Source organism: Tympanuchus pallidicinctus, unplaced genomic scaffold (genome assembly GCF_026119805.1).
Source record: "Tympanuchus pallidicinctus isolate F22 unplaced genomic scaffold, pur_lepc_1.0 scaffold5, whole genome shotgun sequence".
NCBI classification, from domain to species: Eukaryota; Metazoa; Chordata; class Aves; order Galliformes; family Phasianidae; genus Tympanuchus; species Tympanuchus pallidicinctus.
In genome coordinates this window covers 57,658,381-57,686,073 of record NW_026294769.1, presented here as the reverse complement: position 1 = coordinate 57,686,073, position 27,693 = coordinate 57,658,381, and the positions used below count along the sequence as shown (strand labels likewise).

At 35.0% G+C, this 27,693-nt stretch overlaps 1 protein-coding gene across 2 annotated transcripts in view; it reads right to left on the bottom strand.

Moving 5' to 3' along the window:
* ZFPM2 (zinc finger protein, FOG family member 2) overlaps window positions 1–27,693 on the bottom strand; it is a 304,584-nt gene that overhangs the window by 245,270 nt on the left and 31,621 nt on the right. The gene's annotated exons all lie outside the window — the stretch shown is intronic.

The window sequence follows — 27,693 nt, the reverse complement described above, 5'->3', positions numbered from 1 at the left end:
ACCAAATAATAGTTAATGGGAATTGAAATTGGAAGTGACTGTTTTCCGAAGCGAGGACTTCAAATCCGAATATGCGAAGTGTTATTAACAATATGTATTAATAATGCTCGCACGTGTCTTTTTTCATTATTCATCAGGCTGCAGTATTAACAGCAGACAGTTTTAACAATGGAAATCAAAGCTGCATTTGTAAAACCATGTAAGCAGTGAAGAGCCTTCTCTTGTTGTTTGTAAGTCATTGTTTTTTGATGCTGAATTACAGTACTTAATAGGCTCCCTTCACAAGCTTCACTTCCAGAGTTAGCAGAACTGACGATAGCAAATTTATACAAAGGTACTGACAGTATGAACTTCAGCTTTGGCTGTTTTCCTTCAAGAAGCACCTGACGGAGTTTAAAAAGAGTTTCATATTCCCTATGTACATTCATTTGCAACACTCCATAATAGACTAGCAGTCACTGGGCAGGACTCGGACAAACACTGCATTTCACTTTACAGAAATACCCAGTGTGCTGCTCTACACTGAAGGGCAACACTGGCACACAGCAGCCCCAGGAGCAGAGCGTGAGCCTGAATGCAACACAGCAGCCTGAGGTCTCAGACTCTGCTAGTTACCGAGACACCCCATTCCTACAGAGCCTCCTGAAGAGCCGTGTCTGACAGGCCTGTAACACATAACACCTTGGTTGCCAGCCAGAATGTATTCGAAAATTAAAATTTCTCCCTTCTTATACGCAGTTAACAGTCATTGGTTAATAGTAACTATTTCCTAAATTCATCTCACGTGCAGGTGTAGAATTTACCCACAGATTTAAGTAGAGATTTGAAATAATTGAACATATTTTAATTTAACTAAGATTTTATTAAATGTCAGTATGTTTCAAAATCCATCTTAAGACTGGATTTCAAAAGAGGGATTTCATTATACATGGTTGAGGCTTGAAAAAAAATTACTTATTTCCCTCTCCAATGAAAGCACAGCCTCATTTATAATTGACTGCGTATTTCTTCCTTGAAATGAAAGCTAGCCGGCTAATGAAAAAAAATGTAATTTGTATTTATATGATAGTTTTCCGGTATTAAATACACTACTCCTATATAATCTATCATGCTGAGATACAATACATAAATGATTCTGTTGCACTCGATGAAAAAGGAGGGATAAATTTTTAAAAGAAATCAAATATTGACTACACTCTAATTTTATGTAATTAATTAGTAACCAGAGACTACCTACATTTATTAGAACAGCAAAATTCACTTTAGACTATGTTATCCAATTCTTGCTTCAGAGGAATATGATGGTTACCTTTTATTGAAATTGATTGAGATTCCCAGCTGGCATTCCATTCATTAATATAGCTTACTACCTTCCACAGAAATATGACTATTTATGCCAGCTGAGAATCTGACCAAATGAACCCACTTATGTGGACTCATACTCACCAATGCAAGCCATCATTCAACAATATATCTCCTAGAATAAGGGGCTATTATTATGGCTGAAGGAATAAAGATTCTCAGTCAAAGTATCCATTACTGTTAATTGCTCTTTCTAGCCATGTTGGGAAAAAGTCTGGCACTTGAATATGCACATGGAATGAAGAGTGGCTATCGCAGTGTACGGAACTGAGAACAAAGCAAGAGCACGTGGTAGAAGAGTCATGAGCAATGCACCGCATTTAATATGGGCAGTTTGGGCACCTCACATGTGTCCAGTTCCATTTCAGAAATGAAAGCATAAGGGTTTCTCAAACAGCTATCAAAAATACCTCCCAGATCTCATGACTTTATCAATATGTGACAATATTGAGCCATTTATCGGCGCGTACTCCTGGTAGCATCTATATAAGTAAACTAGAAATGAGAAACACAGTGAAACAAACAAATAAACCCTTTTAGGGAAATGGTAATTTCTGCCAGGTATATTCCTTCAAAAATTGTTCACATAAAAATGGGAAAAAGATATAAGCTTCATTTTTGTGTTTATAAAGCATGACTTTCACACTTCAGTTAAAGTTGACCTCCCCGTGAAAGACTGGTTGTCATTTGACTTTTTCCAATTAGTGCCTTCTAAAAGTCTGACTAAGTATGTGCAAGTAATCCAGTTGGCACGTGTGTAAGGCATTCCAGTGTGTTCCCAGATGTTAAACTAGTTTGTTTGCTCAGGTCACTCAGACATAGTCAGCAAGCTAACAATTGAGAACTGCCACTGAGCAAGGGTATGACAGAAGTCCAGTGGGTGTGCTTTCATTTTCATCAGCCATGGAAACACATCTTAGAATTTTCACTGACATTGTTTCTAAGAAAGCAGAAGGGGAACAAAGGACAATCCCACTCAAAGCTTCAAAAACTTGACTAGTTTGGTTTTTTAAACCAATCTCAGACTAAAGAAATTCTTGGCAAATGCTCTCATAAATAAATCCTAGGTTTGAATAGGTATTTAACACTTTCTAATGTTAAATCTCTTAGCATTTGCAAGCACAAATGTAAATTTTGTCACATCTCAATGAGATCAGATGAGTGCAGGTTTTACTCTGCATATGGCAGCCCATGTGCACAAACAGTGATGTCTACCCAGTACTGTATAGGCAGCAATCAGACAGAGCTTTTCATAAGAGCTGCTCAGCAGCTGACATGAGATGCTGCATTATGAAAAGCAGCAAGACTCGCTGCAATCAGTGCAGAAATATTTTTCTAGGGTTCATGCTGCTGCTGCCTTGTCTAACTCACACACTCTGTCTTACTCCTGCTGAGCTGCCTTCTATCTTGTAAGCTTCCAAATTCATGCTCAGACCTATAAACTGATGACTTCTATAGAACTAACTGAAGGAAAAGCCATTATTCTACATGACTAAGATCAGACCACAAGGATAATAGCACAATTAAGTACTTCTTGGTTGTTAGTTTCATGTAAAGTGCAATATTTATGCCTGATTTCTGCAGTTACCAGTATCACTCAAACACAAAAGTGGGTTAAAGAGAACAGTAAAATCAAAAGCCAACTGCTAGTCAATATAAACAGATTAAACTTTCCATTCTTGACTATTCCAACTAATCATTTGCACATAAACCTACACTAAATTTGAATAAAAATTAATAGTCAGAATCTCACAGTAAAAATTTACTGGTACTACATATTTCTGACTAATGCAAGCACAAAGTTTGCATGCTTATGTCTACCTTATTTGGCCATGTGTTTCAATCAGGATCTGCCTGCTGTCTGTACATCAGATCAGCCAAAGCATCAACTTCTTCTCTGGTTCAAAAACGTAAAAGTGAGTTTTCAAAGTTACTAACACTTTTCTCTAAAGGACAGTCTATGCAGTGCCTGCTTAACTTCTTGACTGACATAAAATATTTAAAAATATGGAGTTTTGTAGGAAAATAAAAAAGCTTTTAAAAAGACCAGCTTCTTTTTCAGCTATTTCCTCTGATACTGTTGGTTTCTGTCCAATTGTTATAGTGTTGGTCTACTACCTCCCAAATACAGTTTGATCAGTTACTTTAGTGCAGTACTTTACCTTCCGTATTTTTTTTTGTTGTTGATTTAATTTAATACTTTAATATCCATTACTTATACTGACCACATTATTAAGCACCTATGGCACACATGTACTATATCTCCTTTAATTTAAGCTGGAACATGTTAAAGGTATCATCCCTGTTCTGCTGAAAAATGCTGATTAAGTCTGACACTACAACAAAACACTGCCATGACGACAGAGCAATGCAAATCCAAATAATTCCTGCCACTGAAATACACCTGAGTGTCACAATGATCTGACAGTCAACAGCTCTAAGATAAAACAGTACAATTTCAAACTGGGATGATATAAGAGTTTAGGGGAACAGTTAATTGCAGAGAGATCAACAAAATGCTTTCCTTCGATTCTCATTTTGATGATTCTTCTCCTGCTAGCAGTTAGATGTTATGTAAGGAGAGGTGAAATGCTTCAGATTAGCTACATACATGATAAACAGTTAAGAATTTCCAAAGGCACTACATAAAAAGCTTCATTTCTAATCCTAGATAGGGCTTCTGAAGGCAAATGAAGTTTCCTCTACTTCATTCTGCATGTCTTAAGAAATCCTGAGAAAACTGTCCCTTTATGAAACAAGCAAACACATGTATTGTACACAAAACTGGAGATCCTGGGGGGTTTAGTCATTCATTTCTTCCCTTGGTATTTACACTATTTTATTAATATTTATTTCTGTGACACTATTTTTTTTTCCCCCAAATAAAACCGACTAACAAGAGGCAGCAGAAAACTGTACAATTAGAGGAGCAATGTAGGAGTGTGGTAGAAATACGTATGGCTTAGTGAGCACAGTAGTCTGCTTGAAGAAATCACATATAATTTGATACAAATAACAATATCTACTGCAGAGAGGCTGACGAGTGAACTGCATGTGCCTTCATGGAGAAAATTACTTCTGATTGAGGCCACTTGGCAGCGCAGTGTGGGGAAATCTGAACGGCAGCTCCCTAATTTGTAGCAGATTTGCTGATGCTCAAGCACATATTTTTTTCGGACTGTTGATGTATTAAACACCTACAAAAATCTTTCTCAAATAATCAAACAGATGTAAACATGTATTTATGAATGCAGAAAGATAGCTAGCTATGTGGCAATCTTAACACAACAGAAAACAGATGCTACCTCAACACAAATGTGGATGAGCCACATTTAACAAAAACAAAACAATACAAAAAACAGCACTGTAAGCATTTTAATAACAGAGAAAAATATGAGAACAGAGCACCAAAAAAGAGTTTACATTCACCTAACAAAAGAACATTTTGCTACACTAATAATTCTTCTGAAGACAAATTTGAGCTTCAGACCAGCTGAGGATGTTAGTTGTCACACAGCAGTGCAGAACTTCAGTTTTACTGCACTCTAATCCTAACAAAATAATTGAAATTCAATAGCACTAAACTAGGGAAGTTCTGTAACCATTTCTCATAGTTGAATACATCAGAATTCTCTGTAAATGAAACCACTTAAATGCATGTTCAAATTAAGCACATGCTTTCCTATTCAGTACTTTGTGCTTAAAATGCTTGTACCCTACTGTGGGAAAATTTCATTGGAATAATTATCTCATAAAAATGTTAAGTGGTTAGTTTCCTTCCCACCTACCAGAATTCTCCTGTGCTCCCAGAGCAGCAACACAAATCAGTGCTCTTAACAAATTAAGAATGCTTCAGAAAGCCTACAATACTTGACAGTGAGTGGCTGGGGAGAGGTTAATGAGGGTAATTAGTAGTAGTAGCATTAAATAATAACAACTCTGATAAATCAGAGAGGCTTGAAATTCACTGGATCGACATCATGCATTTTGCATGTTCTGTGCAATCCATCCAGTATTTCCTTGAAAAACATGCTGCCACACGCAGATTATTCTTAGCTTACTGTAACACCCAGGTATGCAGTGCTCTATGACTACAAACAGAGGGCAAAGCTGCAGAAAAATCAATCCATTTGTTTCCTCTTTCTGCAAGAACATTTTCTTCCAAATACAAACAACGACATAAGAAAACGATAAGGCAAACACTTCATATTGATTTGTATGCTGAAGTAAGGACCATTTAAAAAAACATCAGTCAGGAACACTGAGAATAAAGAGGCTTCCATTTATTCCATTTAAAATATGGCAGCAAGACTGACATTTCACAGAAATTCATATTTCCATACAGGGCTTCTTAGCTTCATTCTCAGGCTTTAATTAACTCAACAGAGTTGTTTTCCACTACTGTACTTCCAGAACATCCTAGAGACAAGTTTATCAGCAACCCGAACAACCCCAACAGCAACAGAAACAATCTAACAGCTTCTTTCGAGGAAGAAATTTTTATAAGCCACTACCCAAAATGTCCTCCCAAGCTCTGCTCTGGGAAGCTGCCTTTCTCTTGCATTCAACATGATTCTTTCAGTGTACAGGCTCAAATATTTCAGATCCACAGTGAAGACATGGGCCAATAAAACAAGGGAGAGGAATATGTGGTGATGGAACCATAACACACTTTCAGTAGGATTGTCAGATACATTCAGTCACTGAGATTTTCAGGAGAAACTCCAGTGGTAGGTACAGAGATGAATTGTAGAAATGGATGCAAAGAACAATTCTCCGGATAAGGTAATAAAAGGCAATAAAATGATAATAAAAGTTTTCCTGCTGAACTAGTTGCCCCTTCCCTGCCCCTGCTACATGATTCCACGACTGTCCACTCGTGGCTTTCAGTTGACAGCATTCCCCATTTTCATTGTAAAAATTACTACCTCTCCCTTCTTTCCTGTGAGAACTGAAAATATTTTCCTTATGTAATTTCAGGAAAATTGGAAGGGCCAAGAGAGGTGTCTAAACACACTTCTGTTCAATGTTACATGGCAATACCTCAACTTGACAAACTGACTGCTGCAGGAATAGTTTAAAATACAAGCATGCTGTTGGCAGTAGGTGACTGAAGAACAAACTGGCAGATCAGTTTAAAAAAAAATGTAAATATACTTCTTAAGAAAGCAAATAACTTGTCAAACCACTCCCACCTTTACATAAATGCTTCTCTCTTTACTGAGTTCTGTATTTAACTTAACTAAGTTATGTTGGTAATTTATGTCACATTTTTTGAGCCATCCTCAAGAGAGGCACCACTACCTGTGCATGATGAACCTCTCCAGTCTGTTATGTAAATTGGCTGAACTTCAAAAGTTTTTCCCAGATTGGAAGATTGCATCAATTTGTGAACTGTTCATTACATTTTAATTGTGGCATCCTAGCAGAATGAACCATTTCTCACCTTCACACTGGTAGAAACTTTATGAGCATGATTTAACGATGGATTTAATAGAAAAAGGAATGGAAAAGTGCTGCTCTCTGGACAGTATAAATCCACATCGACCTGATGTAATTGAGCTTAACAGCAAGAATGAAGTATATTTCTGTGGTAAAAAGAAAAAAAAAATAGAGGTTTTTTTTTAAAAAAATGCACAAGTTCTTCCTGCAGCCACTCACTTTTAACATAAGTTGCATCAGGGGATCTGGCGAGAAGGAAACATTTTTATTAATTTTCCCCTTATCTATAAGAAGAATGCTGTTTTTTTTTTTTTTCATTTACGTTCCTTGCCTGCAGGTAGCAGACCAAGAAAATCATATAGTAGAAATTTTTCCTTTTGATTAATTTCTTTCCATGTGTTATGTTATTTCTTATATATAATTGATTTCAGGTTTCGCTCGTAGCTGTACATCTTTTTTATATCTGCACCTACTGCCTTCCTTCAATCAAGAAAGTTGAAGGAAATTACCTGAATTTTGTTAAGTTTATTAAAAAAAGAGCTCTGTGAATATTTAAATTGAGTTTTGAAATGCTAATACAAGAAAGATATTAGAGAATTTTAATAGTAGGTTCAATTTGACCCACAGACTATTGTAGAAAGGGTCAAATTTTATTCAAATTATTTCTTTACAGCAAAAAATATGAACCCTTTGATTTTATAAAAGTAGATTAATATTCTTCACTGTTTGGTCTTTTGGCACTTCAGTGCATGACAGCATTAACTGTGCTTGTGTATAAACTTTTCAAAGACCTTTAAATGTTCCAGTAATTTGGAACTTCACTTTCATTTATGCTCATCTTTTTTTTCTCTTAGCATTATCCAAGAGTCCACAACAAAACTGACAAGTGCCTATAATCAGTTTGCTTTTTAGAGTTAGACCAGAACATTTCTAATCAATAAAAGGGAAAGGCTGAAATAGCGACCATACAAAACGTGTTTACAGAGGCATTTCAAAAAGTTGTATGTATGTGCACTATGAACGCCAGAATTTCAACTGCATAGAAAAAAAAACCCTTGTACATGGATAATACACTATAAGATTCTTGCAATTAAATGACAGACCTGAGTTTCTAAGCTTGGGCTCATGCCGAAACACAGGGGCATTTACTGTCTCGAGTTGTTTGTTTTTTTCTACTCAGGGATTTTTTTGCAAGCTTTGCTTGGCTCATAGGAGCTGGGAAAGAGATACTCATCCTGGAGACGAACCCTGTAGGTTTATCAATTTACATCAAAATAGGCAGAGAGGGAATATGAAGAAACACTAAGTGGTGCATAGTACTACTGTTACACAAAATGTAATACAGGCAGAGCTAACCATATGATCACACTAATTTACCAACTGAGGAATGCCATGTTTGCCAAGGAACAGAAATTACTTTGCAACACAAGTGTTAGGAAAGACACTTGCAGTACCTTCCCCTCTTCAAACCTTCCCACTTGCAGGCATCAAAGTGTTGCCTTACTATAGAACAGTCAAGGTAGGGATTTTTCCAGGTATGTCTCTAAATGCCATATGAAATACCTTTTTATTCAAAACTAAATGCAGACAGCAACAGTATAGAAGACTTAATAGTTGCAGTTTCTTTCTGGAACTTCAACTGCACAGAATAATGGCCAGTAAAATATATCATAGCAGCTTCACATGGGCAGTGTGACCTCAAAGCTGGTAGCAACAGGGGTACTGACCACATGTAACTATACTGAAAGAAAACCTGCACAGTATGTTTTAGTAAAGGATGAAATGGAAGGCTATTTGGGTCTTCAAGAATTAGTAACAATGTTCTGTCTTCTGAAAAAAAACAAAAACAAAAAAAACTAACTGAAATTCTATCTTGGGAAGTTTGGTGTTTTTGTTTTTGTTTTTTTTATTGTTTTGCTTTTAGTAATAATTATGTGTTCACATAATTTGGAAAGTAATGTAAATAATTTATTTGGTTTCACTCTCAGAAAAATTCCGTAACTGAAATATTGAGAACAGAGAAGAGGATGGCCTTTTGCATCATTAATTACCCTTTGTGCAGTCACTGATTCTGGTTTAGCCACTATTTTTCTTTCTAAATATATAAACAAAATAGCCAATTACGTCCAAAACTGTGTACGTTTCACAATTCCTAGATATGCAGGTACTGCATCTCTCTGCAAGTGATGGGCCTCTGTCTTACACATTTTTTATAAGCTTTGTGGAGGATTTCCTGCAGACTTTTTATGCCCTTGGGAAATCAGACCTTTGCTTCCAGCGATCCTTCACCTAAGGCAAGATCCACAGCCTACCTCAGTCCTTTCATGAATTCCATGATTCCCGATAGATTTAACAGTAAATCTTGAGACAACGGGTAATGAAGTCCTTGTTACAATTGTGCACTTAGATAAGTTCCGTGTCTGCTTTTATTTAATCCATGAAAAGTAAATAAGATAAACTGGCAATGCCTATCTTAATAGCTAAAAAAACTAGTGGTTTTTACCATATACCGTTAATGCACCTGGCCTTGAATTGTGAGCAGAGTGAGGGCAAGGTGTCAGAGAAGCAAATTCAGCAAGGTCAATCCTTACTTGGTAAGAGTTTAGCTCACAGTGAAACTGAAATGACTTTTCTGCACTGTGTTTTCACACTGGTAGCTCAGGTACGAAAGCTTCCCACTACGTCACAGTCCAGGCCTCAACATTGAGGGCTGAGCACTAAAGTGAGAATCAAAGAGCACACACACTCAATGACTACAAACACAGTAAGCTGTGTAAGCTGTTTATCACATATTTCTTTCCACCAGTCCTGACTATTTACTATGCTTTCTTCATTTTTATTTATTTGCTAATAAATATTATACTACAGTTAGAGAGCAAAAAGCAGAAATATTCACTAAAAACTGGAGAAAAAGTCATTGCAAAAAACTTTCCTGTGGGAAGGAGACTGAAGATGTTGATTCAAACCAGATTTTGGGAACTATTATAACAATTACAAGATGGTTACACTCACAACACATTTCATAATGTACACCCACAATTTGTTGGAAGCGTATTCCTCCTCCTACTGCCCCATTTTGATCACTCATTTACTAACTAAATCAGCAGCACTTACTACCTCAAGATTGACATTGGACTCTTCTTTGTAAGTGCTCTATACAAGCTGGCATCTTGGACTGACAAGATTGCATGTCCATGTATGCCACAGATCACAGCAAAAGAAATCAGGAGGATCAAGTTTTTATAGATATCTTGTCCCACATAAGAAGAAAGAGGAAGTTTTCTTTAGAAGAGGAAGGCATTTAATCTTAGCTGTCTTTACCTACTGTCGTAACAGCATCAAAGCAAAGGCTCCACAACAGATGCTGTTCCATGTATTTCTGGTTGTGTGAGAGGAGGAAGAAAACAACAGAAGTGACAGGATGAGTACCCTGACTCAAGACCCTGCTAAAATCTCACCAACAACACAGAAGCAGCACAGAATCACAGTGCACCACTTTTCCTGAACAGAATGATAAACTAAAGCCTGCAAAACAAACAGGAGGCTGGCCACAAAGTTTTCAGAGATAGATCTGTGATGGCTGTAGATAACCTCCTACATTAGGAGTAATTTTGCAATGGTTTTTATCAGTAGTTTTCTTAAATGTAACAGAGTGAACAAGAAATTATTCCCGGTTTGCTTACACAGAAATATTCTCCCTGAAGCATTTTTCCCGGGATTATGCTGTATTTTATTGTTTCTAAACCCATAATTTATTTCTGTATGATCTGTATCTGCTAACTTTTACAAAACAATTCTTGAAACTACTGGCAAGCTACTCTGAAATACTGGAAATGTAATTTGCCCAGCGATATGTAGCTAACATTAGTGCAAATATCATCCAGCTCAAGCCGATTGCTACAGTTAAATAAATATGTATGAAAATAGCGTTTAAATTTTCAGTGTTAAAAAAGAGAGAGACAACATGTGGAAAAACAGTTTATTTAAGAAGATGGCTTCATAATTCTGTCTTTCACTAAAATTATGAGTACCCATATTATAAAAATTTAAAAATTCAATAATTTCTCTATGATTAAAGCCTTCTTTTTCTTTTCCTGTTCAGGTAAAGGCATAAGGAAAAATTCTATCAGATATTTAGAACCTTTTTTAAAGAAACAAATGCAAGAAAAAATACCCTTACATTGTTTTCTAAAAGTAACTCATTTCAATAATTTTTCTCTTCAATAAAGCAAAACTCCCTTCTTTTACATTTTCCCTGTAGATAAAACGTATAAAAACAAAGGTTGCAACAGCAAATCCTTCCCTTCAGACATAGTGAACTGTAACATTAGTAAAGCAGGAGAAGCTTCTTTGTCTACTTTGACTGTCGGGATCTCAAGCGTGTAACAGACTGCCTGAAAGACTAAGGAAGCTTTCCTTCCTCTATAGCCTACAAGTCTACAGTAAAGCACCATGCCCTGAATAGGGCCAATTTTTTCCCTTACATATGCCTGAGACATCTTTAGATCACAAAGCTTTGCAGAGCAACGAAGGACACAGAAGTTCACTCTGTGCCTCCAACTGCAAGAGAATCCAGGCCCTCATTCCCTGCAGTACCTCTCTGTCCGTCTCCTGAGCAGTGAGTGACAGGTGCTGGTATTTGCTAATCACTGTCCTCGCTCACCTGCTAGAGGGAAAAATGTGATGCAAGTAGGAGCACTTTGAAGCCACTAATGATGCTGCTGCAGTGTATTTAATGGCCAGCATGTTCGCTACGATGAAAGAGGAACCTCACATCAAGTACATTAAGGGATCAGAGGAATACATACTCATTACTCACTGCAATTTTACATCCCCAATTTTAAGACAAAATACTCACATTTTTCCCATAAAGCACAGCCACCCTATACTTCTATGGAAAATGAAGGGTCTTTTCTTCTTCTGTGTAATATTTTCTGTTTTTGTATGTAGCCAAAGATTATTCCTTGTTTGTCTTTCGTTTATAGCTGTGTTTCCTCAGATAGAAATGTGTCTGTCATCATTTGTACGTCATCATGTAATTAAATCAAAAAAGCAGAATAAAGGGGTTTTTTTCAAATTATTTATTTATATATATATATATACAGGTTTTATTTTCAAATTATTGCTTTTTCCCCAGTCTTTTTCAGTGAAAGCAAAACAGAGAATACCGTAGAAAGAGCCCCTGAAAGACAGCCCAAATTTCAATCTCTAGTAGACAATCAAAGCTAAAGAGCCCGTATGTAGAATTCTCTGCCAAATTGGGTTAGACCTCAGTAAAAAAATAAGCACACTTAAAATAATCCACAACTCAATGATGTAATTAAAGAAATAACGTAAAAACACAACATATGATATATATATATCAAACAGGAAACAAACAAACAAAACAAAAACCAACCATGCTTAAAGTAACCACTAGTTCTGAAGTAATACCAAAGGAAAGTTCAAATGTTGGGAAAAAGCTACATCAAACTTGATTCTCTTTGTTTAGCATATGAGGATCTTGTTATTTCAGAAATATAATAGTAGTACTTAATAGTATGTAAGAGATACAGAACTCCGTAATTAGTTACTTGTGTTATTAGAACTCTGAATTTGAAATAACTACAGGGGATTCATTCAGTAATTTTAATCCCATAATGGAGTTTATCAATATGAAGAACAAAACTGAAAGGTTTCAAATTAGAGCTAAATCTTTAGATCAGACTGTAACAGAAATGAATTGTGCATATTTTTAACAGAAACCAAATAATCTGAGAAAAGTCAGGTGGAACTGAAAGACTGCAGACTGTGGCCACGAGCCGCAAAACAAACATGAGCAGTGTCCCTCCAGGACAATGAAACCCCAGCCAGGGAGTCAACAGCCCAACAGTAAAGAAACATTAGTGCACAGTTTGTTTTCTGGGAATATTCAGATCCTATTTTGCTGACTAGATTGTCAGTTATGATTAGTTACAATAATCACAATTGCTGTGGTTTACAATGATGCCCCACAAGGATGAAATGTCGTATTTTTAATTTTCAAAGAAAACAGCATTAGAGCATCTATACTATGTCAATTGAAAATATAATGGGCTACTAACCAGTACATCATCAGCACTGACATTTTACAATCACCACAAAAAATGTGACTTTCGTCATCACTACTAAGGAAAATATAATACACATGTATCTTACTCCAGGTCTTATACACAGTAGAATGCATTGGAAAATGATGTTTATATGCCATTTATTTTTATGTATCTTTATACATATACACACAAACACCCCAAAATTACAAAAAAAAAAAAGAACAACAAACCACATCACTTAAAGTAAACTGAAAATGCATATTACAGCATATTTGACTTCTTAGTATCCCAGATCAGTTTTTTTTTTTTTTTTACTGCCTTGATTTCTTACTTGTAGGAATTGCAAGGTTGAACAAAGCACATTGCATTTCCCCTAGAGTTGGCATAACCTGCTTGTTTTCTGACTTAATCACTAATAAATAATTTGAAAACACAAAGTCATTATGTCATTTCCAGACAATGAGCTTTTAAATGGTGCATGTTATGTCCAAGCCCTTTCAGTAAGGAAAAAAAAAAAGTTGTGCTTTTTTTTTTTTTTTTTCCTCTAGAAACCAGATGGCTGGTAAGTGTTATTATGAGGATATGTAAATCTCAAAGCAATGAGCATCAGATCAAAACAAGAATTCATTCACATCATCTCTTATCATGATTGTTGTTTCGCTGAACCAACATGTGGAACAATACAACTCCATCAAATTAGGCCACTGGATGCTTCAATGATGATGATGATGATTCAACAATCCAATCTCCACTTCTTCCTTAAGAGTGAATGGGAAGACTGAAAATATTTTTCACATACACTTTCAACCTTTCAAATATCTTTCTCTGCATGCCAAACTTAACTAAAGCAATCTTTTTCCACTGATTTGTCTTAGTATGCTCACTTTAAAAGTCCTACTAGCTCCACTACTGTTAGAAATTTTTTCTTGCAAAAAAATTTCCAGTAAACAATTGCATTTATTAAAGACTCCCACCCTATCTGTTTAGGCTATCTGATTTAGAATGACCCTTCATGAGCATAGGGGCTAGACAAGATGACCTCCTGAGGTCCTTTCCAAACTCAACCATTCTGCAGTTCTCTAATCATATCAGGAAATTTCTTATGTTTTCTTCTACTATTGAGAGCCAAATAGAATACTCTGCAGTATTCTAGCACTTTCAGCCCAGGCATCAAAGGGAGCTAAAGGTGAAAAAACAAAGTAGAATATTTTTTAATTCCTCCAGAACTATCAAACCAAGAAGCAAGTTCTGGCATGATTTTAATTGCATGCAAGACACTAGTAGCACTGAGTTAATAGTTCCAACAGATCCACAAATGTAATCAACACTGACTGTGGTTGGACCATGGAAGGTTTGACTGCACTTTAGACAAGCTTCTCACTCCATCTTCCCTTTAGTTTTACATGGTAAGAACATTTATTGCCTGCCGGAGACCTACTTCAAGCATGGGAAAATTTTGTGGATACTCTTCATCTGTTCTTTATACATGCACAAGCACATTTCTAGACAAACAAAGCTCAGTTTACATACATGTTGCAGCTTATATTACTATGAATTAAGGTTCTCATAACCTCTGCTCCTGCACTCCGTATAACTGCTGAAAGGCAAAGTTGAACTTACATTTCTAACTGAAGTCAATATTCTTACAACAGAAAATATAGAAGACTACTTAACTTCGAAATTTTAGCACAAAATTTAGAGGTACAGTAAGTTTAGTTCACTAAAATACAATGTGGGATTTTGTTTAATGTCACACACTGTATACATAAAAGAAAAATGCTCAAATTAACTGAATTAAACTAAATTCAGTCTGAAGGAAGCCAGTTGTATCATGCCAGTGTTGAACTGGAAACATAGAACTGATTCCCTAATATTATGTTATTCTGTCACACTTAGTCCATTTTAGTTGTAAAGATTAAGAAAACACTTTCACGCAGTTTCCTTAAAAAAAATTACTTAATGTAAAAGAAGCAATTATAACATTAAATGAAGTTTTCCTTTTCAGTTTCAATCCATCCCACTTCTTTAAATTCCTCAAAAAATACTTCTAATATATGAATGCATTTTTAAGATGTTTATACCTCTAAATACTAACAGCTTTTTGTCGGCACACTTTAAATTACTGCCTTACCAGAAGGTAAGTATTCTTTGAACGTAATCTCTCTTGAATACTATGGTCTAACATATAGAATTATCTTTCTCAAATATTACACTCATCAATACTTTGTTTTATGCACTTATATACTTTCTCATACTAAAAGGAGCAGAACAGATCACAGATTTTTTTTTTTTTCATGTGATTTCTGCTTCACTCTGGTTACAGAAGCAGGAGACAGCAAACATTATTTGCAAGTGTCATATCACAGAGAGCTCTGGACAAGGAAAAGGGAACCATCACACTTGGAGCAGAACAAGCATCCAGGACTAAAGGAGATGTTATCCATTGCAGTCAAAACAGACAACCAAGTTGTATTATTAAACACTGTTGATTTCAAGACTGCTTTTAGAAGAAAAGAAAGGAGTCTAAAATCAAAGTGTTAGAAATATCAATAATACTGATCAGCAATTGTTAGTAATACAGAAAGAAATAGTAAAAATGGCTGGTAACTGTGCTTTTCACAAAAGTCTAATGTAATTGTCATGCCATACAGTAACAGAAATTCTTTTGTAAATAATTACATTTTCAAGATGTACACTTTTTCTAAAAGAGATGAAGCTACTAAAAATACAAGTGTGAAACAGAATAGTCTGCAATAACACCACCCATTACAATATCTTGTTACTCCTGTGCATGAGAATCAAGGAGTGGACCTGTGGTCTTCACAGCGTGTGGCAAAGAAATAGAAAACATTGAAAGATTTGCCAGTTAAGAAAACCAGACCATGGAACTGAAGTCAGAAGGAGACGGTGATGTCTCCTAATTCTACTTCTACTAATTCTGTCTTATGTTCCTCTTCCCTCCTGCTCTTCATCTGTTCATCACTGCCATTCAAATGCCATCAAATACATCAGTTCAATATATTTCAGTTATAAGCATTTGCAGTGGCTTCATGTAAGACTGTCCAATGATATTACTGTAGTAATTCTATTAGGCAAAGGATTGTTATCATGTCGCTACCAACATTTAATTGCTAGTTATTTAGCACAAAGCTGCTGGATTTTCTTTCACCATGTACCATTTTGAGAGTTTGCTAAACATCTCAGAAAAAGGAAAACTCAAAAGAGGATTTTTTTTTCTTCATCAATATCCAGGCTTGCAATATCCTTAAAGGGTTACTCTTTTGCCAGTTATGTCTTCAGATATCCTTCCTGTTTTCTCTGGCAAACAATATAAAATTTCAGGGATGAGTACAACATACAACATTCTTGTGCCTTCACCAACACAGGTAATACCAGATGAAGGAATCTGTTTATTTTATTGACTTAGAAAACAAGGGAGCGAGTGGGAAAGACTGTGATCTTCTGGATCAGTCTTCAAAAAAAATGTGTGCTTTTTTCCTGTCATCAGATCTTCTCATGGTATTCTCTTCCTCACGTACACAACTGTTTTGCGGAATTCCATCACAAAATTCATAAGCCCTTGAGCCTGCAAAGTAAGAACTTTTCAAATCTCAAGCTCTGTGGGGCACAGTCAAATGTCAAACATAAACATAAAGATGTTTGTATTTGACAGCTGATTTAAGCTTCAGAGACAAAAACAAGAAGTGAAAGAGCAGATTACTGCTAATCACTGCTATGAAAAGAGAACTTAGGTCTAGACCACACATATTCAAGAGACTTTATAGCATTAAGAACATCACTGGTTAGAACTAAACACATAGTAAATCAAAATTATTTTTAGAATATGTTGATACTGACAAGCTTGTTGAGAGTAAAGATTTGAATTTGAAGATGGGCAATAAGAATCTCTCAATACTAAATAAAAGTGACGTAACAAAAATCAAAGATAAGTAGCAATGAAATAGTAAAATCAGTGCACACCTACAGTAGTGTTTGTACTTAATTTAGCTATGACTATGATGGGGAATTTAGCAATCCGTGATGTGGACACTCCTTGTGGAGCAGCAAATGAACACTTTGTTTCCCCACTTTGTACTTATTCTCTAAGGGATCTTTCGAATTAAAAAAAATAAAAAATAAAAAATAAAGCAAATTAAATATAAAATATTTCCTATGTCATATAATGATATTTCTTAATGTTGTACTACATTTTGAGGGTTGTTTTATTACTTTATAGCCACAATTAGTGTTACTCAAGAGAAAGGCCTAAGCTGATATTAAGTACCGTACTGAATGTTTACACATTTTCAGTCTCATAAGCTCTCCTTATGAATTGGGAATCATTTAAATAACTCTGGAGGTACTAAAGCAAGCTGTAAAATACCTATCACAGTACTATCACCTCAAATTCATCACAAAGGTGAGATGGAGAATATTATTTGCTGCAAACAGAAGCGTGGCTTTTAGTCGGTAAGTTTTATTGCTAATGGTTCAAAATAAGACCTGGATTCTTTGGGACCACAGGATTAAAACCCAACACCAAAGTAATAAAGAAGAAAAAAACCCACACACTCCATGAAGCTCAAGTCCTTCATTTTCAAAGGTATATAAATTGAACCTGATATAGATTACCTTACAAACAGGAATTTGGGCACCTGGATGATGTCTATTCCTATACTTTGCTGGCTTTTCTGCTCTGCACCACAAGTGCTTATCTTTGGTGGTGCACGCATATACGACAAGGTATCTACTGAAAAGTCAACTTAATTTGCGATTTCACAAGGTAAAAAGCAGTGTCTTCAATGAAAAAAGTGCAAAACTTACACATTTATTATGCTGATGTATATTCTACGTAATCTATTCATTTATGCTTATTATATAACCAACATGCTAACAAATGACAATCGAGATTATGTAAGAGGTTGAATTCAGACAAGACAGAGCAAGACCATATTGTGCTACAATATAGCTACTGCAGCTACTTCCAAGGAAATCTGACTTTCAATATAGCTGTTTTCAGATCCAAACAGATCAGAATAGATTAGAATTCATAATCCATCAAATACGATCATAAACCTGGTCACAAAGGCCAATACATTTCATTCCCATGTTTTTAGTGTTGTTGTTTTTTTTTTTTTCCTTAACATAATTAATATCATTAAGCACAGACTTTTTAATAAACTCAGAAGATTCAACTGGTATCTAATTTCTATTCAAATTACTGTTCAGTGCCAGTCATTCTGAACATATCTCTGTCTTGTTTCTCAAATGATATAAAATGCACTTTTCAATCTGCTTTTATAATTAGACTTCACTGGGATTGGACATTCGATGGGAAACTCTAGTCTTTAATCCATAATCTACAGAAACAATGAAGTAGCTATCAAGAAAGATTCATAAACACAAAATTCAATATCTGATATTACAATACTCTCCTACACAACATCCATAGTTACTATTTACCTAAACAAAATAGTTTTTCTTTTAATTTTTAATCATCAACCAAATGTTTATTTTTAAATACAGTAATTTGAAATTACTTTCCTTAATTCGATTTGCTATTACACGAATCTTCCACTAGATATTACAATTTAAAGCCCATATTCACTTCTGTGAAAAACATACAGAAAATTCTACCTGTGGACCTGGGTTGGTCATTACCTAAATATCTAACACGCTTATTTACTTCCTCATCCAAACAGCTGCAGTTTGTAGCTCAAGACTGAAGCTTGCACACACAGTACAGATATTCATCTAAATTCAAATCTAAGCTGTAAGCCAAGTTTCTGTTTTTCAAGGCTCCATTTCAAAGTATAGGTCTCACTTCTGGGAATCTGATGTGTTACTGAAGTGGTAACTAGTGATGCTAGGATTTCACTTTTAAATAGCATTTTTCCTTATTTGCATTATTACATAATTCTCTGCAGCTGCAGTAATTCAGAAATGTATTCCTGTTTTACTACATGAAAACATTATCTACATTATTTTTCACTGAAATTCTACCTAATCTTAAATACATATTCTTATATATTCTGTATTCATTCTTCATCTATAGTAGCAGTAAGGAATAAGGTTTCTCATAAAGGGACACTGGAGGAGTCTATTCTCTGCTATCACACCTATTAATTTCTTTCAAGACTAGAGAATTTTAAAGATAATGAAAAGACAAGATATAAAATCACTGAATACTGTATATTTATTGTTTACTGCAATATATTTCAGTGTATGATTTCAGGAGTCAGAACACCTACTCTAAATTCTGAAATGTTGCAATGTTTTATTGAAACACTAAATGTTCACTGAAATACTTCCATCATAATTTCCCTTCCTTGAAATGTAATCATTCCCTACAGTAAGCTAACTAACTAGTCCCAGACAGAAGCATACAACATGCTACAGTTTTGAAAAAACAGCTGCATCTTACAGATCAGTTCTACATGACCTTACAGAGCTAAAGGAGAATTCTTGGTGTAGTTTTTAAGTATGATTGATCCAAAGCTCATCGGATTTAATATTAAGGTCTTGAGAGACATAGAAAGGCAATGTTCTCAGAGCTACTCTTACGCAGAAGAGCTGTGGCTGTGCTCTTTGGATTACTGCAATTCTATCTGTTTATCTTTAAGCGCAAGATGGATGTACAATTTGATGACAAGACATTAGAAAGCATCATGAAGACATTACTACCGAGTGTGCTCCAGTGGGTACAACATACACTACTGAGATACTACAAATATGATTTAAGGATAAGATATTGCCAAGGGAAATCATTTACTGAAGGCAGATAAACAACGCATGAAGTGTAAAACTAGATATAAGACAGTTAGTTCTGCAGAAGAGCAGAAAGTCTAGTGATGTAAAACAATGCCTCAGTTTCAGTGATCACATTTCAAAAAAATAAAAAATGATTCAAGGGTGACCAAATTTTTACCAAGATTGGAAGTGTCACGAGATACCGGGGGCCTGCATGTTGATCAAGGACAGATACATTCCTCTAAGAACTACACTCAGGTCTCTCAAAACATGTGAAGGACAGTGTGGGGAACCTGACTTAAGCCTCGCGACACCTCCACAGAGCGCAAAGTGTTGTTGTGCTGCTTCCCAGGTACCCCTGGCTTTCTCCCATCTAACTTTGATAAATAATTGATCACCATCTGAAGAAGACAAGTCTCCCTGCAGTCTGGAAGTTGGGAAGGGAACTAAAATATTTGACAGAGGCACTCGGAGTAACCTGCTGAGATGGACACCCACATTTTTAAAACTCTGACACCTATATCTGGCATCTGCAGTGAACAGTCCAAATTTTCTTCAGTCTTTACATGGAACTACCTACTGATAATACTTGCACAACAATGTAAATGCTGCAAATGATTTAAAACGATTAAAAGAAAAAGAATGAGGTACAATCTGTAGGAAACTTGGCAGGCGCAGAACATATTGAAAGGCTTCACAGAAGGAACATTTCTGGAGTGGTATCTGTGCTTGTAACCTTTCTGCAAACAACTCTTTTGCTAGCTAAGTGATGTTTCACTTCAGAAAGAGTCCTTACCACTCACACAGTCACACAGCAAGTTCTGATCAAATAATGCTTTTAAGTACTTTGACACTGGATGACATATTAGAGAAATGCAAAGAGTTGCTCTTAATTTCCAATTTCAGCTATAAAATATTTCATAATAGGAACAAAGCAAACTAAAAGCTATAAACTATAATGAAATTAGAAAAATGGACATTGTTCAACTATATGTTCATTCACCAATCTCAGAAATGGTAAGTAGAGTGTATTTATGGCTGGATAGTATTTCCCGAAGTTTTGAAGTGTCCACTGAATTACATATCTGATTTATCCTGCAAACACTCATACTTAGTGCAATCAGATATAAGTATTTCCAGTGACTTCAGATGTTCTTGATAGGTTTTTTGATTACATCACAGTAAGAAAAAAATCAGGCTGACCATCAGGAATGTTATCAACTAATAATAAGATCACATCATAATGAAACACATATTCCTGGCTGATTATTCAGCAATCCTGGGATCAGCAAGTTTCACTTCTTCAAAGTGTTGTTCAACAGAGTTTACCTGATGGGAAGATACAATTGTTTTAACCATTTTTCTTCAATTAAGAATAAAGGCAGGTTTTTCATAATCACTGTCCCACCATTAATATTACAGCTCTTCATTATCTCTCCTCACATAACAGAGCAGTTTTTAAATATCCTAAAGAAAATTATAATTCATTCATGAAAGTGAAAAGCAGAACAAACATCATGGGAACTGGACAGAGCTTTCAAGACCGGTGTGTAAATGGCATTTCAGCTTCTGTGACAGGACAGGAATCACTACTTCGGACTACAAGCATTTGTCCCTTGTCTCTACTGAGCTTCACGATTAGGCCGTAATCATTCACGAAGGGCCGTAATCAGCAATAAAGCCTGTCTACAAGTGCTGTCAGAGAAAGCAGTCAGGTACTAGCCCTCCAGGTCACTCGTATTTGATAGGCAAGCCCTGCAACATCAACCTATGGAAATGTACTGCCTGTCACAAAGTACTTGCTAATCAACTAAGTTACAATTAAGCTAGGAACAGAAGCTGTAGCTACTCCAAATTCCAACCTCTGGACTTTTTCTGAAGCTTTGCTTTAAGAAAAACTCATCAAACTCCTGTAGTATCACTACATAAAACTATGGCAACAGATTATCCAGTTTACAGTTACGTTTTTTTTTATTGATTTTCATCATAAAGCAGTAATTTTAGTATCTTGTAGTCTGATAAGCTGATATTTAACTATTATTCTGTTATCTGCAGATTAGAATTTTTATCACCAGATAGCAAAATATATAATATATATTAAGGAAAACAGGTTTTGATTTTATTTTTGAAGAAAACAATCTGTGTGCCTCAATTTTGAACTTACTAGACAGGCATAGAAACAGTGGGAGAAGACTTCCCTCCCTGTCTGCAAATTTATGTACAGAGCACAAGGTAGAATTGTCATCCACTGCAAGTCTCATCACAGAGCAGAAAAACATCTCATTAATAAAACATCATTGTGCCAAAACCTCACTTTTTCTAGTATTTACCAATAAAAATACTACTTACTGGAGATAATTATCCTTCCCAAAAATGACTGCATGCAAATCTACCCAATTCCCATTTTCTAGGTACATTGTTTTATTCTGCTTTGTTGCGGCTTTATTTTGTTTTGTTTGTTTTGTCTGAAAACTTATAAATCTTCTATATACAGATCAAAACATAGTAGATGTAACCTAAGTATTTAAACTGAGAGTTTAAAACATACAAGGAGACTGAAAAGCAATATTTCCTTTACATCTCCTTTAATTTTAAAATAAAAAATCCAGATTTTCAACTGGAAATACTACGGAATATCCCTACCTTTAACATGGGGAATTAACTGGTCCATCTGCTTTAAAAGAGAATATACTGATGTTACTGAGAATCCCAAACAGGAGATTCTGGTCACCAAACATATTCTTCCACACAATCTTTAAGCAACATTATTTTTCATCTAATAAATAATCTGCATGCAACTTCCAGCCTACACTTTGTTCTCAGTCTTCCACTTTAAAGATGAAAGTAACTCTCTTCCACAAATGATTCAAAATACACAGCATCTTTTATCTTAATAAAACTTATCAACTTTATATAAAACAAAATACATCACAATGTGAAATTGACAAGAAAACATGATTCCTGTACAACAGCAGATCTTTCTAACCATAAAATATAGAGAAAGAAAAATTTTGAATGGGAGTGACATGTGAAAAAGAAGGTAGAAACTATTTAGAATTTAGATAAGATCAATCTACTGGAGTTACTACTTGCCTGTCCAATCAAAAGGTATCTGGCTACCTTTAAAATGTATTTGATGATGACCTTAATTCTCCTTTTATAAAAGATGTGCCATTAACATGAACATGGAATAATCTGCAGAATAACCATCTTACAATACATTTTTGGCTTTAGTATTTTTGGTTAAATTTCAAATACTCCAAAGAAAGAGTCAAACTAAAGAGAAGAGTCTGCAAAGATAAATTTGTGAAAGCTTCTACAGTCACGCTAGGCTGCTAGCAAAAGAAAAGCAAGTAAACAAGTTACTAAGTTTGGATTTACTGCTGAAAATCAGTTTAGGTCACTAGCAATCTGTGAGAATGGAATCTAAATCAAAACTACAACTATTCCACAACACAGACCAGGGAGAAGTGGTCCAAGAACACTAGATCTACAGTCACTGACACTGCTGAACTGCAATTGCACTTCCTGACCGTCTTGATCACTCCAACTAGCTCTCCTTAGGACAAAATTCATTCAACCATAAGAAACATGGTCTCAAGCTAGTCAGTTCTTTTGGACTTCAGTTTCATAGCTAAGCCCCTGACTTTTAAACTAATTACACCTAGCTGCTGAGATTTGTAAGTCCTAACAAGCGGTATTAAAGGCATCTGTCAGCATCTGGACAGAAAGTCAAATTCAAGCACAAAAGATACAGATCAAAAACGAAATCCAGGGCAATTGTGGCACTTCCACAGCATTTGGGCTCTCACACTGAAAATAATGACCCTCAACATTTCTGCCAAGCATTCCAAACTCCTTAAAATTGTAATAACATCAGTCTATTCTCTGTTGCTTTTTTTTTCTTTTGCACATTCTGAGGACTGTCTCCATCTTGACATGGATGAAAAGATAATCTCTTTTGACTAAGAATTATGACTTCTTAGCCAAATATTCCACCAGAGAAATAGCCTAACCTGAGTACACCTAGTGTAATTGACAGCAAATCTTGGAAAAATACAGTTGTCATAGCCAGAACCACAAGATAAAAAACATTTTGCCCAACACATTTTCATTTTGCCCAATTATGAAATGGTACATTGGGATAAATGCTACTGACAAAGTAAGAGAGAAATGAAATGTATGACCACCTAAAACAAAAACAAACATATCTTGCGTCTCACACTGTCCTATAAAGTAGGGAATAATATTTAGTACAGAGGCATCTCTACCATCTAGCAGATAAATACTTTTCTGCAACAAAAAGTCTGCAGGTTTGTACCTTTTAGGAGGAGAAAGGGTTTTCTGTGTTCTAAGTATAATTGCTGTTAGCTATTTATACTTGTTTATTCACCAATTACCTAATTAATCATCTGGGTGACTATTTAAGAAAACTCAGTGTGTAAACTCTTATGTTACTGACACACTGTACTACATACTATACAGCCCTATGTTGTGTTGATTGTTGTGAAATGCATTCTAAACAGTAGAATTCTCCACTGCCTCTGGGGAGCCCAAATTTCAGAAGAATATTAAATGGATATTTTAATGCTGTTTGTGGCTACTAACATCATAGGATGTCTACCTTCCATTCTTTTAAGGGTATGTTTAAAAATAACCCAGTGACATCATGAATCCCTTTCTGACTTATTTTAAAGCCTTCGGGTACATGACCTTGAGTACAAGCAAGAGAGGATCTTCCATTGAGTTCTGATGGATGTAACCATTTAGGCACTACTCATCTCTTTGGAACTTTGTCACTGCATAGAATGGCTGCTGAGGGAAATGCACTGAAGTACTGAGAACTTTTGTTCCTAAAATGCGTTCAATTTCACTTCTTTTAAAAACATCAACTTCTTTCTACAATTTACGAAGTGTGTATATATTCAATTTCCTTTGAATTTTTTTCCCATTTAAAATTTTTGAGGACTTTGTTTTATATTTTGTATTCATTTTATCAATTTGATTTTATTTTCTTATGTAGAGCCTCAAGGTTTTTGACAGTAATGAAAGGTGCTACATAAATAAAATAAATTCCTTTTTGCACTTAAATTCAAAAAAGAGAAGATCAAGAGTACCACTTCTTTGAAATCGGATATTCTGCACTCTGTATAACTCTTCCTTTAGAATGTGTGTATATACATATTACACTGTATTTCTGTATGTTATGTTAATGTGATTTAAATATGTATATTTCCAAAAAGCCTAGAAGAGCTTTCATGTGCCTTTTAACATCTGTGGAGAGGCAACATGAATATCTTCACTAGACACTAAAATAAACAGAAACATTGCACTACGATAGCAATAAATGAAAAATATTTTAGAATATTAAAAGCATTACCATTTCACCATTTATATTTACCTCTTTTCAGAGATTGCATTTCGGTTTTGTGTAGTAGTGTTTTCTCTTTTATACCCAAATATTACAAAAAGGTATAAATAATTTTAAAGTGGGGAAGGTTAATGATAGTTTTCAGAAATTATATGTAGCATTACATACTACCAGTACCCAAATATCCTTATTTCTGTTCTAAAATATATGCTCAACTATCACATAAAAGATGAATTCATATTGCTTAATTACAAGCATCTAAAGGTCAGCTGTCTAATATAACCCACTTTCTTTTGGATACTACCAATTAATTTTAACAACTACATTATAGGGGCAGAGTTCGGATCCCAGAAAGTGCCCAAAACCACTACTGTTAAGGAAAGCTTAGACAGCTGGCTAATTCTTAAATGGTTCTTAAATACTTCTTAAATGGTTAACATTAGGTAAGACCACTTGCTTCCCTAAAAAGCCTTACTAACTTGGTTATATAAAACTGCGCTTTAGACATTCAGATTCCTCATTCAGAGAGCTTTGAAGAAAATGACCAAAGCACATGCAGGTATATACTCTATAGGAGCATCTTTTCTCTCCCTTGGACAAAAATCCTGTAATAACTATAGTAATAAAGTTATTTTGAGTTACATTTTTAGTTACAGCTTAGGAATGACATTTGAGAAGCGATACCAACTGTCTATAGAACTGAAGAAAATGAACTGCAGTTTCCCCCAACAATTCTCCTGTCATTCCATTACGTTATATTGCATTTCCTTCAGCTAACATGCAGACTGCGCCACTTCCTTAAGGAGGCTCTTTTTGTCCCTTTACTTGTGTCAGTTCCCCATTCTTTATGCATACATAAAAATTTTCTGATTGCTTTTGTGCATTCATAGAAATTTCTAAAGAAAAACGAGGCTAAGGTGAAATGGCTGAATTTACACAGAAGAGATAACTATTACTGTAAAATCTTTCCAATCATTCCTCAGCTTTCTGGATTCTCACAAATTCATTAAATGGTTACTGCAAATCAAACCTGCACATTTATCAATGCTTAAGATAAACTATATTTGTTATTGTGAAATAGGATTTTTAGGATAATAAATATTGAGTTCCCATGCCCGAGAATTTTAATTTTAACTACTAAACAGTATTAGTTATTAGAATTTATAAAAATATTACACCTAAGATGATACCACATATAACATTTCTTCCAGACACCTTCCCCTGCCCCCTTGGATTTCTGCTCATAAATTAAGCACAAAAATCACGTAATTATTTGTTATGCATCTTACTCCTTATTGCTATAAATCATTTATTAAATTGTCCTATTTATTGGCTTACTAATTACTGCTTGTCTGAATTCCATTAGCACCCTTTCCTCCTCCCACTCTAAAGTAGAGAAGTCATTCTTCCAAACAGTTTGTGCCATAGATTTAAAATGCAACACGAAGCCTATTTAACAAAAGGATAAGAAGTTATTTTATGAGTAATTGTTTCAGTATTTTTTCTCATCATTTTTCTTTAATTATGTAAGAACACACGACCCTCATAATGAAACACAGGAAGGACAGATACATCACTTAAAACTTCAGACACAAAATCGACATTTGGAAGAAAAGCAGTAGAAATATGAAACACTGCGTTAAAGAGTAGTTGAGTTCACTTTTATGTGAAAGAAAAATTGAAATATTTTGTCCCTTAATTTGAGAATATTCTTAGATTTACAAGACTGTAATTGCAAATCTCTCTCAAACTAGCCAAAACATTTCTAAAATGAGAAAACCTGCGCTGCAGAAGTGGAGGCAATTATGCTACAGTCATAATGCTAAAATGTCATCACATAATGACATTTCAGTGGCACATCAATGCAATTTTTATACCTTTGAGTAAAAATTAAGTATCTAAAATAAATTATCTTCAACTTCCTGCAGTCAAAGCAGTAAAAATTTTATTGTCTTGTTTATATCTCTGCAAATTATCGTGATTTCCCTGCGCATCAAAGCAAATAGTATGAATTTCACTAATGAAGTGATCAGGAACACTTCAACTCAAATTATGTCCACACTATTAAAGGACCAAGTATGTATTTCAAATATATGCTTCTTGAGACTCTGACTGATTCCCCTATAGTCTTAGATTCGTTTATGTTATCCCGTTACTAAAAAGTAATCAAATGTAGCATGAGTAAATTGCTATACTGCTAGAATGATTTGATCACATTTTCTATACAAGTCAAACATGATAAGGCAATGGAATTTTATTTAAATTTTAAAAGGAAATAAATAAAAGACAATTAGTATGGTAATGGTGTCTAATGGTGTCCTATCTTTCCACAGAAAATACTTAAAGAATACAATTTCTCCCACAACTCTGAGCCTGAACCTGTATTTTTCACTCATGAATAAATAAATAATTCAGAATATTTTTAAGAAAACTATCCACAAGAAGTTTTCTTCTATTAGTTTATACATATGTAAAGAGGCTCTAAGGCACATAAGAAAAAAAAAATACTGCAGCTGTATCTCTTACAAAACTCTCCTTCAAGACTGATAACATTCAGCCTTTTGCAGTACTAGTATAAACAATGAGCAACCAGTATATTTGCTATACCAATCACATCTCACTACCTACTCCTTTAAACAAAGCAGAGCAGATTTTTTAAGTATCACAAAGTGATTTCATCCTAAAACAGCTGTCTAG